Source organism: Notamacropus eugenii, chromosome 1 (assembly GCF_028372415.1).
Source record: "Notamacropus eugenii isolate mMacEug1 chromosome 1, mMacEug1.pri_v2, whole genome shotgun sequence".
NCBI lineage: Eukaryota > Metazoa > Chordata > Mammalia > Diprotodontia > Macropodidae > Notamacropus > Notamacropus eugenii.
The window spans coordinates 536475109-536491876 of NC_092872.1; the positions used below are offsets into that span (position 1 = coordinate 536475109).

A 16768-nucleotide genomic window follows, 5' to 3' on the forward strand; every position below is an offset into this window, starting at 1 on the left:
CAGGAAGACATCTTCCTGAGTTCACATCCGGCCTCAGATATTTACTAGCTATGTGACCCTGGGAAAGTCACTTAAACCTGTTTACCTCAGTTTCCTCATCTGTAAAATGAGCTGGAGAAGGAGATGGCAAACCACTCCAGTATCTTTGCCAAGAAAATCCCCCAAAGGGGTCATATAGAGTCAGAAACAATTGAAATGACTGAACAACATCTACTTTACTGAGAAAATTGAAGCATTTAACAGGAGCTCCTTTCATTTCAAAACTCCTTAACACCAATCCCCCACCTCCTCTCTCCTAGTTTCTGACAATAAAGAGGCTCCTTTCTTTGTCAAGGGTAACTCTTCTGTGTGTGCCCCAGACCCCATTCCTTCCCACCTTCTCTAGCAGATTGCAAGTTTGGTCATTCCCTCTCTCAAACTAATCTTCAGCCTCTTCCTATCCAGTGTTTCCTTTCTTGTTACCTTCAAAATGATACCCAAATCCTTAAATAATCTTCCTTTCACCCTACCATTTGTCCTTTCAAGCTGACATCCTATATCTTTTCTCCTTTTCTCAGCTAGACTACTAGAAAAAAAACCTGTCCATATTTGATGTCTCTACTACTTCTCTTCTTGCTCATATCTCAACCCTTTGTAATCTGACTTCCAGTCTTATCACTGAATTAAAGCTTCTCTCTCTCCAAAGTCACCTAATATCTCACCAAATCTGATTGTCTTTTCTCAGTCTGTTTCTCAACCTGTCTATTGCATTTGACAACAATGAATACCTTCTCTCTCTGGAAGCTCTCTTCTCTCTCTTGGACATACATGATACTATTTGCTCCTGGTTCTCTTCTCTATCTAACCATTCCTTTTCAGTCTTCTTTATTGGCTAATCATCCATGTCAAGCCCCCAATCTAAGACTTATCTATGGACTATCAATCTCTCTCTATACTCATTCTTGTTGACCTTATTATCTCCTATATGTTTGAATATTATCTCTATACAGATGACTCCATATCTATGTATCACATCCCAATCCCTTTCCTGAGCATCAATCCTATACCACCAGTGACTCATTGAACTTTTTGAATTGGATGTACTCATCGTGTCCAATACTGACCTCCTCATGTTTTCCCCTCTTAGACAATGTCCCTGTTTCTTCCTGTTGAAGGCACTACCATTCTCCAAGTTTCCTATATTCATAACCTCAACAATGTGCTCAATTCCTCATTCTCCCTCACTCCACATAGCTAATCAGTTGACAGATTTTGCCATTTTCCCCACATCTCTTGTACCTGACTCCTATTCTTTATTTAGTCATCAAATTAGTTCAGATCCTCATTACATTTCACATCAATTATTGCAAGAGCCTTTTAATTGATCTCCTTGTCCCAAACCTCTCCCAACTCCAGTTTACTCTTCATACTTTTGCCAAAGGGATTTTTCTTGAGCATAGATCTGGACATGTCATCTTCTTAACTCACTCAATTATAGCCGCTCTCTATTGTCTGTATCTAAAAGTTACTTTTTATTTATTTTATTTTTTTCAGTTGGGAAATACTAGAAGCTTTCCCAATAAACACAGGAGTAAAGTAAGAATACTACCTTTTCTTGCTGTTGTTCACCATAGTTCTAGAAATATTAGCAAAAGCAATAAAACAAGCAAAAAAAAGAAATTAAAGGCATAAATATCACTACAGGAGAAAAAAATTTCTATTTCCTGGGAACTTGATGTACTTAGAAGATCACATATCCTCAGGAAAGAAACAGATACAATTAATAACTTCAATAAAGTAAGAGAATGTAAAATAAAAATCCAGAAACCATCAACATTTCAAGATAGCTAAAATTACAAGAGGAAGTATAGGAGTGAGAACTTCATTCAGAAAAGATATAGAATATGTTGGAAACAATCATGTTAGGTACACTCAGTGTTTATACAGATAAATTACAACATGCTCTTTAATTGGCCATGGTTAAGCTGAACCAATAAAATAAATCACATATTAATTTACAGATGTTTGTGTTATAACAATAAAACAGGAGATACTTTGGTGTGAGTTGTTTAGTCATGTCTGACTCTTCATGACCCTATTTGGGATTTCCTTGTCAAAGATACCAGAATGGTTTGTCATTTCTCTCTCCAGCTCATTTTACTGAGGAGGAAACTGAGACAAACAAGGTTAAGTGACTTGCCAAGGGTCACACAGCTACTAAGTGTCTGAGGCTGGATTTTAACTCAGGTCTTCCTGACTCCAGGCCCTGTACTCTGTCTACTGCACGAACCATCTACCTGCCTATATTCCTACCTGGATATTTTCAATTTACTTTTTGGCCTGTGAAGTTTTCATTTATGATTTCCTGAAATGTAGCTCTGAAAAAAACAGGTTTTTAAAAAACCCATTGTATTTCAAATAGAGCTACATGACTATACCTTTAAATCCAAATCATGCTGGCTTTCATTGAATGCCAAAGAATAGCCCCCAGCCCAAGCCTCTTTGACTCATTGTTTAGATTTCCATAGTTTAGGATGAGTGTAAAAAGGAATTATTTTCTGTTCTGGTTGGAGCCTCTTTCCCTCCAGATTAATATTTTCGTGATTGTAAATTAGGCCATCTTTTGTCTCAGTTCTTAACTACACCTTAGTCATTGAATAGACCTTGCCTCAGACAAAGTGAGACCTGGGAAAGACTTTAATTTTGAAAGGCCAATGTCACCCATTGCATCCAGGGCCGTAGCCTTTGACTTTTATCTTGCCATTAGATTCTGATGACTCTAGAGGAGAGAGTGAGGCTGATGACTGCGCCACTCTGCCTCACTTAAATCTAATTTATGCATATGTCAAGACATTACCTTCATGGTGTCATTGGTCCTCTCTGAGAATGAAGGAAAAACAACAAACAATAGAACTAGGCAAAATAATATATGAAAATCCATTTGGAGGAACAAAAGATCCAGAATCTTAAGGGAAGCAATGAAAAAAAAGTTGGAATGAAGGGGGAGGATAGCACTTCCAGAACATAAAGTAATAAACATCTAAACTATTCGCTATTAGTTTAAAAAATAGAACAATAGATCAGAAAAAACTAGATAAAGAAAAATCAGAAACAACCAATATCAGAAACCCAGTGATGGATAAATGTAACATAAATTACTTGGAAAATAACTCCCTATTTTATAAGAACTACTGGGAAAATTTGAAAGTGGTAGAAATTAAATTTAGAGCCATGTCTTATACCATATACCACCACAAGCTCAAAATTGACATATGAACTAAATATTAAAGGTCATAAAAAAAATTAGAACCCTTTCCCAATCCTCCTTAATAATATTGCCTTCCCTCTGAGTCTGCTCCTAATTTATGTCATATGTAGCTTATTGACACATAATTATTTACATATTATCCCACATTAAACTATGAGCTCCTAGAGAGAAATGACTTCTAATTTTACCACTCTCCTTTCCTCTTCTCTCCTTTCTTTCCATCTCCTCTTCTGTCCCCTCCCCTCCTTTCCTCTTTTTTCTTTCCTCTTTTTTCTTTCCTCAGCTCTCCCCTCCCCTCCCATTTCTCTTTTCTCCTTTCCTATCCTTTCTTCCTTCCCCCTTCCTCTCTTCTCTGTTCTCCAGCTGCCTGTTCAATGTTGCAACAACTCCAAAGTTGAGATCATTATCTTTTCCCAAAAATCTAGCTCTCTTCCAGAATTCCCTATTTCTGTCAAAGACATTCCCATTCTTGTGGTTTTCTAGGTTCTTATTCTCTGCATGATTCCTGATTACTCACTCTCCTTCACCCTTACTATTCAAACATTTAACAAGTCTTGCAATTTCTACATCCATAACAACTTTTTGCATCTGACCCCTTCTCTCTACTCCCCTTAATGTAAGATTACACTTCAATTCTACCTTATTTAAGAAAGGATTTTTGTCATGGTATTTTTTCAGAAATACCTCTCTCTTTATTTCCCAGGTTCTTAAATTTTATATTGATTAATTATAATCAATTCATTGTTCTTCCTTTTTTTCCTCTACTCCATAAAATTTCACAGTCATTTAGTAGTTAACCAAAATAATACTATATTATTTTTATTATAATTGCCTTGATACAGTGGCTTGTTAATTACAGTTGTAAAACAGCTACTGATTAAAGCATTTTGTTTAATGGCCTGGGTTACTTCCAAGGACTGTTTTTTTCTGATTCTGTAAGTTAAATGTGCTCTATAAATTGCCCAAACTCATTTCAGTTTTTGAATGTCTTTCTTGTGTCTTCAAAAATAAATGCTTAGCTTTTCTAGGAATCCAATTTGGTAGAAAGTATCTGATATCTCCTAATTTCCATGATATCATATTAATTTCTTCTGTCCTTTACATTTTTTGAGAATGAAAATTTTGTAAAATTTGATTTTGTGCTTTTGATATGTGATTTTTCTTGATGACTGAAAGATAATTATCTGCTCATTACAGGTTTGAACCTTGACCAAGGTGAGTCTGAGTAAGTTCGATTTTATGCTTGCCACCTGTTGGAGTACTGTGAATTTGACTGATTTGCAAAATTTCTGGAAAATTTTATGTTGTTTTCTGAAATAGAGTAATTAGATTCTTTACTCCACAGTTTTCAAGAAGTTTGATAGTTCTCAAATTTTGTGTCATTGCTCTGTTCTCCTGGGATACCACTTGTCTGTAATGCTTCCAAATTTTTTTCAGTTGTATAATTTAGTGGTAAGAATATTTGACTTGGATTTGAGGAGACCAGGGTTCACATTCCTCCTATGATACTTATAAATTGTGTTACCATTAGAAAATCTCTTATTTTCTATCAGCTCCACTTTTCTGATCTGGAAAATCAGAATAACCCACAGAACCTATTTCATTGGGTAGCTGTGTGGATTAAACGAGATAATGCCTGCCAAGTGCTTAAGGCACCATACTAATGTCCGTTATTGTTATGATCGTAGTGATCTCATTCTCATCTTTTTGGATGGACTTCAGTTAGAAATGGTTTGAGGATAAGTGAGTAGCCTGCTAGTCTTTTATATGTAATGTTCTACGGATTATTATGTAGGTGGATAAAATGAATCTTTATAATTGGATGAAAATATTGAAATATAAGTTCATTTTATGATTAGCCTGCAATTTATTATCTTTATTACAGCATTCTGTCCAGAGAAATAAATCTCTTAATCTTCCTAGGCCTTCAATTTCCTCATCTGCAAAACAAAAAAAAAAACAAAGACTTCGAGGCTATGATTCTGGTTTTGCCTATTGTTTTGCTGATATTTCACACAGATATGTCTAAATTGTTGAGTTTCATCATCACCTTGAAAAAATGCATGAAAACTCTTTCCTTAAGCACTTACTATGTTCCAGGCACTGTTCTAAGCACTCTTCAAAACACAAAAACAAAAATGAGATTATTTTTACCTTCAAGGAGTTTACATTCTAATAAAGGGAGACAACACTTGTAGGGGAGTGGTGGCTAGAAAAGGGTGTTTTGAGTACCTAAGAACAGTGGACAAAGTCATGGGGCACTAGGTTGACCTTTCCAGCAAAAATGGCAGTATTGTTTTGATTATTATTTCCATAGCAAGACATAGAAAAAGGGAAACAGGGAATGCACAGGACAGTACTGCAGAAAGATGGCAGGCTTGAAGCATAGTTGGGAGACTGGAGTCAATCAGTACAGTAGATTCTCACTAACTGGGATTGCATAGCCCTGGGACAGGAGTTAAAATAGCAGCCACTGTTACAATAGTAGGACAGGGTAAAAAGATTACTTAGTTGTATTAAATTCCATCCCTATTTTGTTCAGTCTTATGATAGTTTTACAAAATTAATTTATTCAATTTCTTCTATGTTAATTACCCATTTTGTTGTATCTTAAATAACTTTTTGCTTTGTTTCTCATGCTGCTATTGGAGTTAGTTCATTGCTTTTTTCTTTTGTGTTTTTTTCTCTTAATACGTATGAATATGTATTAATAATGAATATTCATTAGGCTGACACTCTTATTTGGTTTATTTCTTAAAATAATTTAAAATTTATTTTCTGATCATTTTCTTCCTTTGGGACATTACTGTATTGGAGGGGGCTATTAAGAAGTCAAAATCCCAGACAACTTTAAGAGTTCCGTCTGCAGCTCCCAACACCTTCATTTGAATGTTGAGGAAACTGAAGCCTCCTAGGTTTAATGACTTGCCCAAGGTCGCACAGGGAAGAAGTATCAGAACTGGGATTTGAAATTACAGCCTTTGATTTCAGACTAGTGTTCTGTCCGACTCCTATAAACTTTTCCAATAATTAGAGGACATGGATACAAATCTTGGCTCTTACTTTAAGAAGACCTTAGTTTCTGTATCTATGAAATGATTTCTAAAGTGCTGTCCAACTCTAATTCTGTGATTTTATGAACTCCAAATTATGTTTTTTCTTTTTTTGCTGTCATTTTGTAATAACAAGATGTGTTTTTAATGTTATAGTAATAATATGTGTGTTTTTATGTAGACATACACATATCCATTCAAAACTTGCAAAGGACTTTCTGAGAAACAAACAATTAGACTAACAAAATTTAAAGGCCCCTTGACTTCTAAGAGCCTAGACGTATCTGGACTGGGTTCAATTTGAAAGATTGACTAGGTGGTTCCTATTCTGTATAATATGGGAAATAAATATGCACAATAAAAAAATTTACATGCTTTGATCAGGGTTAAGAGTAAAACTAGATAATTTTGTCCAAAAAAACCTTCTGGGTGACCTAAACTCACATTTTTTGGCTACCTATATTGATCTAAGGAGTTAAATGATCTGATCCTCACTTCTCATTGTGTGTTTAAGCCCATCCATTATCTGTTTTAGGACAACTTGTCCTTATTTATTATAAGAAGTATCATTATTTAGTGGGGAATAGGATTGCTGCCATTAGACCTTTGATTGACTGCCATATTGTAAAAGAATTATATTTATTCTGTTTGGCCCTGGGGAATAGAATTATGAGCAATTCACTGATTTGTTCATTCATTACACAAGGATTTATTAGGCACATACTATGTCATAGGCATTGAACTTGACACTGGTACAAAGACAAAACTGAGCAGACCTTGCTTTCAAGGAGCTCATATGAATTTTACCGAGGCAGGATTACACTTAATAATAACTAACATTTATATAGTTGTTTCAGTGTTGAAAAGAACTTCACAAACATCTCATTCTATCCTCACAACAACATTGAGAGGTAGAAGCTATTATTATCCTCATTATACAGGTTAAGAAACTGAGGCAAATAATGGATAAGTCACTTAATCAAAGTGAGCACAGCCAGTAAATGTCTGAAGCAAGATTTGAATTCGGGTTTTCTTGCCTCCAACAGTCTGTCTACTGTATTACCTAGCTGCCTCCACACAAGGAGATATCTTTCCAACAAATAAAGCTGCTGAAATAGAATGGGATACCTTGGAGGGTCTTGGTTAGGGTCTCACTAGAAAACTTCAGGCAAAGGCTGGATGATCACCCATCTGATAAATTGCAGACAGGATTCTTGTTAAGATATGGGTTCAACCACATGGTGGTTGATGTTTCTTCCATCTGAGCTTCTGAGATTTTGTGCATTCTTTGGGTATCTCTCTCCCCTCCTCTCTTCCCCCATGAATGAGAATCAGTTGGCACTAGAGGTTGCAACTACATTGCATTTTGGATGGGCTGCTGTTTGGTGCCTTAGTTGGAAGGAGAATGAGCCTAAAGATGGCAGGCTGCCTTCTATTATTACACCTAAGGGGGCAGTAGAACATCCTTAAAGTGTATTATAGGAGAGGAAAGAGAAAGGGCAATTGAAATCTGTTTTCATTAACATCAATGGATGGCCTTAATCATTTCATCTAATCCTGATTTTCTCCCTCCTTGCCCATCCAACACACACACACACACACACACACACACACATTATACATACCGCTATTTTTTCATATATATGTATTCTATATACATATATAAAATATATATATTTATTTTTCTCAGAAAATCTAGTCTTTTAAAACACCAAATACCACCTGCATGCGATATTCTCCTTTGTTAAGAGAAGTCATAGCTTTTATATCCTCTAGCAACCCTTCCCTCTGGTTTTCTCTTATTTTATCTCCCTCTTGAAAAAGATTAGGTTCATGGCTCTGTCCTTGTTATGCTTCTTTGGATCTGTGGGGTCAGCGACCTTTTCCTATTTTTTCACTGCTAGAAGAGCTTCCCTATACAAACCTTAAGAGAGAAATGAATCAAAATGAAATTGACCTTAAACTCTTATAGGATGATAAATGTAGAGTTGGAAAGGCCCTCAGGCAACATGTGATCCAAATCCCTCATTTTACACATTAGGAAACTGAGGTCTAGAGAACTAAAATGATTTGCACAAGGTTCCACAGGTTCCAAGTGACAGAGCATGAATTGGAACCTGGCAAAGGGAGAAAGCTGATCTGGAAACTACTCCCTGACTTGAAAGCTAGTAGTGCTCTTTCCTTTTCACTAGCTGAGTTATGGGTCTGGATTCCTGCAGGCAAATCCACTCCATCCCAGGAAATCTCTATACAACTGGAAAACTGAGAAGTAAATTAATTAAATCAAATGTGAAGACACAGATTTTCCTGATGTGAGGTGGTGAGGGAGGAGAATACAAAAATGTTTCTGCTTCTATCTAGTGCGTAATTTGCATTTTGTCTGCCTGCTTGATAAAAGTCCCCAATATGCCCAGATAAGGTGAGTGCGGTGAAAAACTCCCCTTTATCTTCCTGTATTCTCCCCCCACTCCTCAACCATCAAACTTTGAGCCATTTCACTTGGCACATACTCAATGAACTTTCCATTTTCAGGGGCCCTGCCCTACATTATGACTTATCAGCTGTTTGGTGCTTGTCACTAAAAGAAGCAGGGATTGGTGAGAGGGAAAGGGGGAAGGGGAGCCAAAGAGAAGAAGCAAGCTGGGGAATGCATTCCCCTGTAATTGTGAAATGCCAAAGCCACCCCATGTGTTAGCAAAAGATTATCTAATAAGGAGAATAATGAACTTCAGTTTCTGACCTCCTGGCACGACAGCAGTATTTATCAGAAGGGGCATGTGACTCGTTAAGACACACAGCTTGGACTTGAAGGAAACAGCTGTTCGTGCACTTCATGCTTTAGCATTTGGCAGCTGGACAAGAAAGGGTGATGTTTGCGTGGAATACCTCTGCAGACGGACTCTAGTTAAGTAAGTAATTGGAGATTTTGTCTTGTTTTTCTACAAGCCACCAACGGTTTCTTTTTATTTTTTTTCCTTCCTATTTCATGACACTTGGGAGAAAGAGAGATTTGATTTATCCCTGGGATTAACATCCACTTGTATTTTTAATGGCATTCTTGAACCTGTTTTATCATTTCAATTTACACCAATCTGTCTCTCTGTGCCTTATTTCATTTGATTAATATTTTCTCTAATTGAGGGAATGAATGGGCTATATTGTTGAAGCCTAGTTACAAGAAACAGGATAGTCTGTTGACAAAGGATAGGGTTGTTTCCCCCTCCAGCCTCCCCCTCTAATCTAAGGGGGTTGGGTTTAGTTGTAAACTTTGGGTCATGCTGTGAAAGACTGGAATAGGTTACTGAGGTGTATGCATGAAGACGGTTGACTTTGAAAAAAGTTTACTACTGGGAAAGAAACCTTAAAAAGTAATCCAGGCAAGTTCAGTTTCATTCCTGTGTCTGATCTGAAGCAATTCCTTCTAAATGCTGGCATAACACTCAGGTTGACCAGTAAAACAACATGCCAATAGGAAGGAAGAGGAAAACCAGAAGGTCATGGCATTGATAGACATGCAGTTAAATACATAGGTCACCATCTGACAGGTGTTGCTATCTGTACATTCTCTAGTAGATATTTTGCCTTCATTGCTTGGAACCTGAGGTTTTAAATGCCACAGGGCTTCTCCTTTAAGTGGGGGTGGGGGGGAGGATAATATAGTGAAAAAGGTTGCTTTTTTTGGTGTTTTGTTTTTTGGTAATGTTTAAGATTTTCTTTCATCTTTGTACCCCAGAAATACTGCATATAGCTGATTAATATCATATATGTGCTGGGATACAAGGTATTGAAAGGACTTACCCATCCACAAGACTTTTATCAATAAGACACATTCTTTGGGAGACAGTAAAGAGCAGAAGCCATTCTGAAAACAAGACATTGGTTACGAGCTCTTTCCCTTTCTAGGATTCTGACTACACATGATGCATAAAAGGAAAGGCAAAGTGCAGAGTAGAGGAAAAGGAAGATCATTGAGGATGACATAGAACCACTTGGAAGTAGCAGCGTCCTGAATCAGACAGAGTGCTGCAGAGTGATAACCAAACACTTCTTGGCTATTTCCTTGATTTTATTATCTACATAGAGTCAGTGTCCGGGAGTAAATTCTTGACCTCCACTTAGATTCTGTGTTTCTGCATTGCATAGATGTTTGAGTTCTGAGTAAGACTACTTCTGGAATTCATTGGATTCTAAATAAACTATATAGGATTTGATATCAGAGGTCCTGGGTCCAAATTCTTGCTATCCTACTATGTGTGTATATATGTTTGTGTGTGCGTGTGTGTGCGTGTGTGTGTGTGTGTGTGTGTGTGTGTGTGACCTTGGTCAAGTCAATAGTCCTCTAGGATTTTTTTCACTTAGAATATCAGGTAAATGAACTAGCTAATCCCTTTAAGTTCAAAATCCATGATCCCATGATCTCATTTCCAGGGATGATCTAATGAATTTTCAAACAGGGCCAACATCTAACCTTTTTCTCCCACTTTTTCACTACTCTTTTCTATGATCATTTACCTCTTCTTGTATACCTTCATTTGCTCAATCCATATCTTTTTTCCTGCTCTTAATAATAGTCACGCATTTTGTGTGTGCACTTTACAAAGCACTTTGTTATTGTTGTCCATTCATTTTTCAGTCCTATCTGACTCTTTATGCGCCCATTTGGGGTTTTCTTGGCAAAGATATTGAAGTGATTTGTCATTTCTTTCTCCAGTTCATTTTACAGATGAGGAAACTGAGGCAAACAGGGTTAAGAGACTTGACCAAGGTCACATATCCAGTTAAATGTCTGAAGTGGAATTTGAACTCGGGGAGAAGAGTCTTCCTGACTCCAGGCCGGCACTCTAACTGCTGTGCCACCTTGCTGCCTCACAAAGCACTTTACACTCATTTATTTAATACAGTGCTGTGAGATAAGCATTGTAAGATGGGATCATGGGATGCCTTGCCCTAGATCCAAAACCTATGTAGAGCTAGAAAGGACCTTAGAGATCATTCAGTTCAACCTACCCATTTCTAGATGAGACTAAGAGAATTAAATGATGCCCAACATCACACAAATAGCTACAGAGGTAGATTTTATGATTCCAGGATTCCAAATTACTATTTCCCTGCCCCCTGATTTTACAGATGAGGAAACAGGCTCAGAGAGGTTGTTATCCTTGGTCATGAAGCTATTGCATGGTGGGATGGGTACTCAAAGCTAAGCCTTTTACAGGACAATAGTGGCTTGTATGCGGGACTTGGAGTCAGGAGACCAGGATTGCAGATTTTGCATCAAGTATCTATTAGCTGTGTGATCATGGGCAGGTGACCCCACTTCTGGGAGCTTCAGTCTTCTCATCTATAAAAATGAGTTTAATAATATTTACACTATTTACTTTTGGAGTTCATAGTTTATGGAGAATCATGGATATAGAGCTGGGAGAGACCTCAGAAGTTATTCAGTCCAAATTCCCCATTTTACATAGAGGAAACTGAAATCCAGAAATCCAAGTCAAGTGGTCTGTCTAAGGTTACACAGCTAGTCAGTGGGCAGAATCCAGATTTGAACTTAGGTCCTCTTATTCCAAATTCATCACTATCTACCTCCTGCTCTGAATACATTAAAACATGCCATGAATTGGAATCATAAACATTATTTTGGCTCCAACTTCAGATCTTGTTCCTTTGGATTCTTTTCTTATATCCTTATATATCTAGAGAGTACATTAAATTCATCTAGGTAATATTGAACTTTCTTGTCATAAAGGGCTCCCCTGCTTACTTAATGCCTGAAATACTGATGAGGAAATCCTGATTTGCCTTGGCTACCAAGGAATCTTGAAGAGCTGCATGAAAGGAACCTTTCTGGATGTCTACAAGTGACAAATGGAAATTACCCCTTTTCACTAAATTCCCAGGGGAAGCACAGAATGTGAAAACACTGAGGAAAAAACCATTTCCGAGTCCTCCATTGCCCAGTTGTTTGACTTCTACCATCTATGGGAGGTTCTTTGGTCAGCCCATAAATCAAGTTTCCATGGTATCCTTTGTCTGAATGGTAGAGAAGAAAATACTGTGTTAAAGCATTCATGGATCTATAGTGTACAACTTCCTCTTTGTCTAGAGACTGTAAGTTAAAATCTTTGTCAAACTGAGTTTTACCAGTAGTACTCTGAGTAACATTCACCAGGGCTAAAATGCTTGAACCAGGCTCTAAACCTCCAATTAATTCTCTGGATGGACACCATAACATAATTATAATACTGAAGTTAGAGACTTGTTGATCATTCACAAATCTAATGACACCTCAGCCTTTGAAACAGTAGCCTTCCTTGAATTTATTGTAATATATCCTGTTCAACAAATATTTCTTAAACACCTGCTCTGTACAGAGTATGGGCTACACTCTGGGGGAGGGGCAAAGATAAAATGTGGTCCTTGTTCTCATAAACTTGTAATCTAGTAGAAGGAGTTAGGATATTTCAATATCTTATTAGATTTATGATCTCACTGGTATGGGTACACTTCTTGTGGTACAAATAACAACCCATTCATGCTTTCCCACCACCTTCAGCAAAAGACTTTTCCTGGGGTCTCCCCCCCAAAATGCTATTGCCTTCCCCTCTAAGGTCATCTTCCATCTCTTCCATATTGACACACACACATTTTCTCTCCTATCAAAAAGGAAGTTCTTTGAGTGTAGGACCATTTCTACCTTTATCCCTAGCACTGAGCACAGTGCTTGCCGCATAAGAAACATTTAATAAATATTTGCTGATTGATTGAGTGACATATCAAGTTTGGAGTGGAAGATCATTCCCCATAAAGATGAGGAGAGAAAGCATAAAGGATTTTAATAGAAACATTCAGTTTTAAAGAGATCATCTAGTTCAGTCTTTTCAGATAAGTCTATTGAATATCAAGAGTAATGGGTAAGGGTTGGGGGGAAGAATGTGCATTTATTAAATCTGCTATGTTCCAGGTACTGTGCTAAGTACCCTGAGGACAGAGACTTTTTTTTTTTTTTTGAGGGGGGGAAGCAAGGCAATTGGAGTTAAGTGATTTGCCCAAGGTCACACAGCTAGTAAGTATCAAGTGTCTGAGGCAGGATTTGAACTGAGGTCCTCCAGACTCTAGGGCTGATGGTCTACTCACTGCACCACCTACCTGCCCTAGAACAGGGACTATCTTGAGCCTCTTTTTGTATCCCTAGTGCTTAGCATAGTGCTTGGCACATGGTATCACTTTAAAATGTTTATTGATTGACTGGCAAACACTTTGAAAATATTTTATTTGATGAAGTAGGAAAAGGGAACTTCCATGACATGCACATTTAATTACTGACAACAACAGAGCAGAGGCTAAGCTAGAACCCTGCTCCTCTGATTCCCACCATATCATGCACCTTCTTAGAAGGTATTTTATGTAGATAAATGCTATTCTTTTTTTGCAACTCTTCTGACATTTTCTACTCTATGAAGGCATCATAGGGCAGAGAGGGTAAGAATGCTGGAAAGGAGAATCCCTTAAGATAATGGGATCATGGATTTGTATCTGGAAATACTTCACAGGCCATTATTTCACAGATGAGGAAACTGAGTCCAAGACCACCACTTAGAGTTCTAGGGCACAAGCATTAGAGCTGAGAATTGAACTTTAAACTTGAGTCCAAATGTTTCAGTCTTTCTCTAGTAAGGCATAGTCTCTGTGGGCAGGCTGCCTGATCAGAGATCTTACATAATGCCACACAACCACACACTGTGATGGACCTTTATTTGCCAGGGTGATTTGGGCTGGACACTGGGAGAATGGTGTCCCCTTTCCATTGGAAGGAAGAAAGGAAGCAAACATTTAGGAAGTGCTATGTGTCAGGCATTGTGCTAATCTCTGGGGATACAATTAAGAGCAAAAGGAGAGGGTGCAGTGGATAAAGCACCAGTCCTGGAGTCAAGAAGACCTCGGATACTTACTAGCTATATGACCCTGCACAAGTCACTTAATCCTGATTGCCCTCACGAAGGAAAGTCTCTGCTTTCTATGAACTTATATGCTTACATTCTATAATTCTAATGGGAAAAGACAATCCAAAAAAGGGACAGAGAAGTGTGTGTGTGTGTGTGTGTGTGTGTGTGTGTATGTGTGTGTGTGTGTGTGTGTGTGTGGGTGTGTGTGTGTGTGTGTGTGTGTGTGTGTGTGTGTGTGGGTGGGTGTGGGTGTGGGTGTGTATGGGTGTGTGGGTGGGTGTTGTGGGGGTCGGGAGGAGAACAGGGGCATAGTTTGAAGTCTGAAAGCCTGGAACAAGGCTGGGAGGGGCCCTGCTTGAGGCTGGATGATGAAATCACCAATGAGTGACCCAGGCAGGTCTTACTTAAAGGTATTCCAGTTTAAGAAGGCTGCTGGGGTACCTTAATGTCCAAGTCACTGAGGAAATTCCAGTCTGAGACGGTAGATTTTGAAGTTTGGAAACCAAGGGTGAGGGATAAAGGACACTGTGTCAGGGGGCATAAGGATGCCCAGCGCAAGACCTCTGTAATAGCTCTCTTCTCATACAAATAATGGAACTGGGCTCAGTTAGTTTAGATTAGTTTAGATTTGATTAGATTAGTTTAGATCAGTTAGTTTTCATTAGCTTAGATTCCACGTTCACCCTGGGGGAATGAGAGGAATAGCCATTTTACAAAGCATCTAATTCTCCTTTCCTAAACCCCTCCCCTCTTTCTGAACTTGTGAACTACTGAGGACTTCATCTCTGCATTCCCTCTGCCTGCCAGGCACTCCCTTTCTCCCCTGATTATTGGAATCCCTAGTTTCTTTCACATCGCAGGTCAAGCCAGTCACCTTCTCTGTGAGGCCTTTCCTCATGACGCCAGCTATTGGTGCCTTCCTCTCCCCTAACTGCATTTTGTGTATATGTATTTAGGATCATAGCATCAAAAGGTCCTAGAGTTGGTTAATAAAAGTATAAACACAGAGCTGGAAGGTACTTCAAAGGCCTTCATAACAGAGTTTAGGAGACTAAGGTCTTTGAGTGACTGGCCCAGCATCACACTGCCTGAAAGCATCAGAAAGGCATGATTTATACCCATGTCCTCTAATTTCACATCCAGCACCTTTTCCACTGTACCACATGTATGTATGTATACATTACTTGTCTAGATAGTATGTAGGCTTTTTGCAGACAGGGTCTGCTTTGTTCTTGCCTGTTTATCCCCAGTACACAGTGCATGGCATACATATACTAGGCCCTTGATAAATGCTTGTTGATTGATTGATTGGGCTAGGAGTCAGAAGATCTAGGTTGTTATGGAAATTAACCTGCTTATTAGCCATATGACCATAGTCAAGATACTTTATCTCATTCAGTCTCAATTTCATCTATAAAATATTTGTATATTTTAGCATATTTTAGGAAGGACATTGATATAAGCTAAAGAGTGTCCAGAGAAGGGGAAGAGGAAAGGGAAGGAACTTGAGTTTATATAATATGAAGAAAGGTTAAGGAAAATAAGGATTTTTAGCTGGGAGAAGATAAAGCCCTGGAGAAATGCAGTAGCTGTCACCAAGAATTTGAAAGGCTGTCGCATGGAAGAAGGTTAGACTTCTACTTTTTTTTCCAAAGGGGAGAGGCAAGGGAAATGGATGGGATTTGCAAATGGGGAAAATCTGGACTTCATGTTAGGAATGCATCTACAAAGTACAACTATAATGTCTTATCATGATGTTATGGACATAACCCTGGGTTCTAAGAGTTTTTGTCATCAGAGCACCAAAGAAAGAAGTTTCCTCTATGCTAGACTTTGCAGAAACATACTATCAGCTTTTGGAAGGGAAACCTAACTAAGCATGGAGAGGCTCACCACCAAAATTACAGAAAAATGACCCTCTATCCTGTGTGGGCCACTCTGGTTTCTTTTATAAAGCTGATTTTTTTCAGAGCTATATTTCAGGAGATTATAAATGAAAAATACACAAGATAAAACGTGAATTGTCTCAGCTTTTTGAAAAACAAGAGAAAAATTAGAAACATTATAAAAATTAAAAATTTTTTAAAAGGAATCGATTGCTAAGTGAAAGAATGTTTCTCAATTTCTTGAACAGGCAAACATACAGGTTTTTAGAATAGATTTAGTCATGTACCCAAAGGCAAAAAGTAACATCATTTCACAAGATATTTTATCAACTTGTTCTGAAGTGCTTGTGATAAGTATTTGAAAAACAATAACCTTAAAAAATAATTGCATCTTATGTACCAACATGTTATAAAATGTTTCATGGAGCCCTTTGGTAGTCTGAGTAGATGCTTCATGGAATGTTTTTAATATAATGTTTAATAATGCATAGGATTACAAAAGAAACCACTTCTACTACCTGTATTATCTACCTGTATCTATCATAAATTAATCTATCAATTTATCTAACTAGCTATCTAGTCTACACATCCCAGATTAAGAACACCTGTTGTAATGGATGAGGAACCACAGAAATC

General features: G+C 37.9%; 1 protein-coding gene across 2 annotated transcripts in view; it reads left to right on the forward strand.

Moving 5' to 3' along the window:
- The window catches only part of RASGRP3 (RAS guanyl releasing protein 3), a 157752-nt gene that overhangs the window by 31288 nt on the left and 109696 nt on the right, over window positions 1-16768 (forward strand). The window contains exon 1 of one of the 2 annotated variants that reach the window (XM_072634145.1): window positions 8213-9209. The exons of the other annotated variant lie outside the window; for it this stretch is intronic. The gene's annotated coding sequence lies outside the window, so the exon portion shown is untranslated. Of the gene's footprint in view, window positions 1-8212; window positions 9210-16768 lie in introns of those variants that run through there. 2 annotated transcript variants of the gene reach the window in all.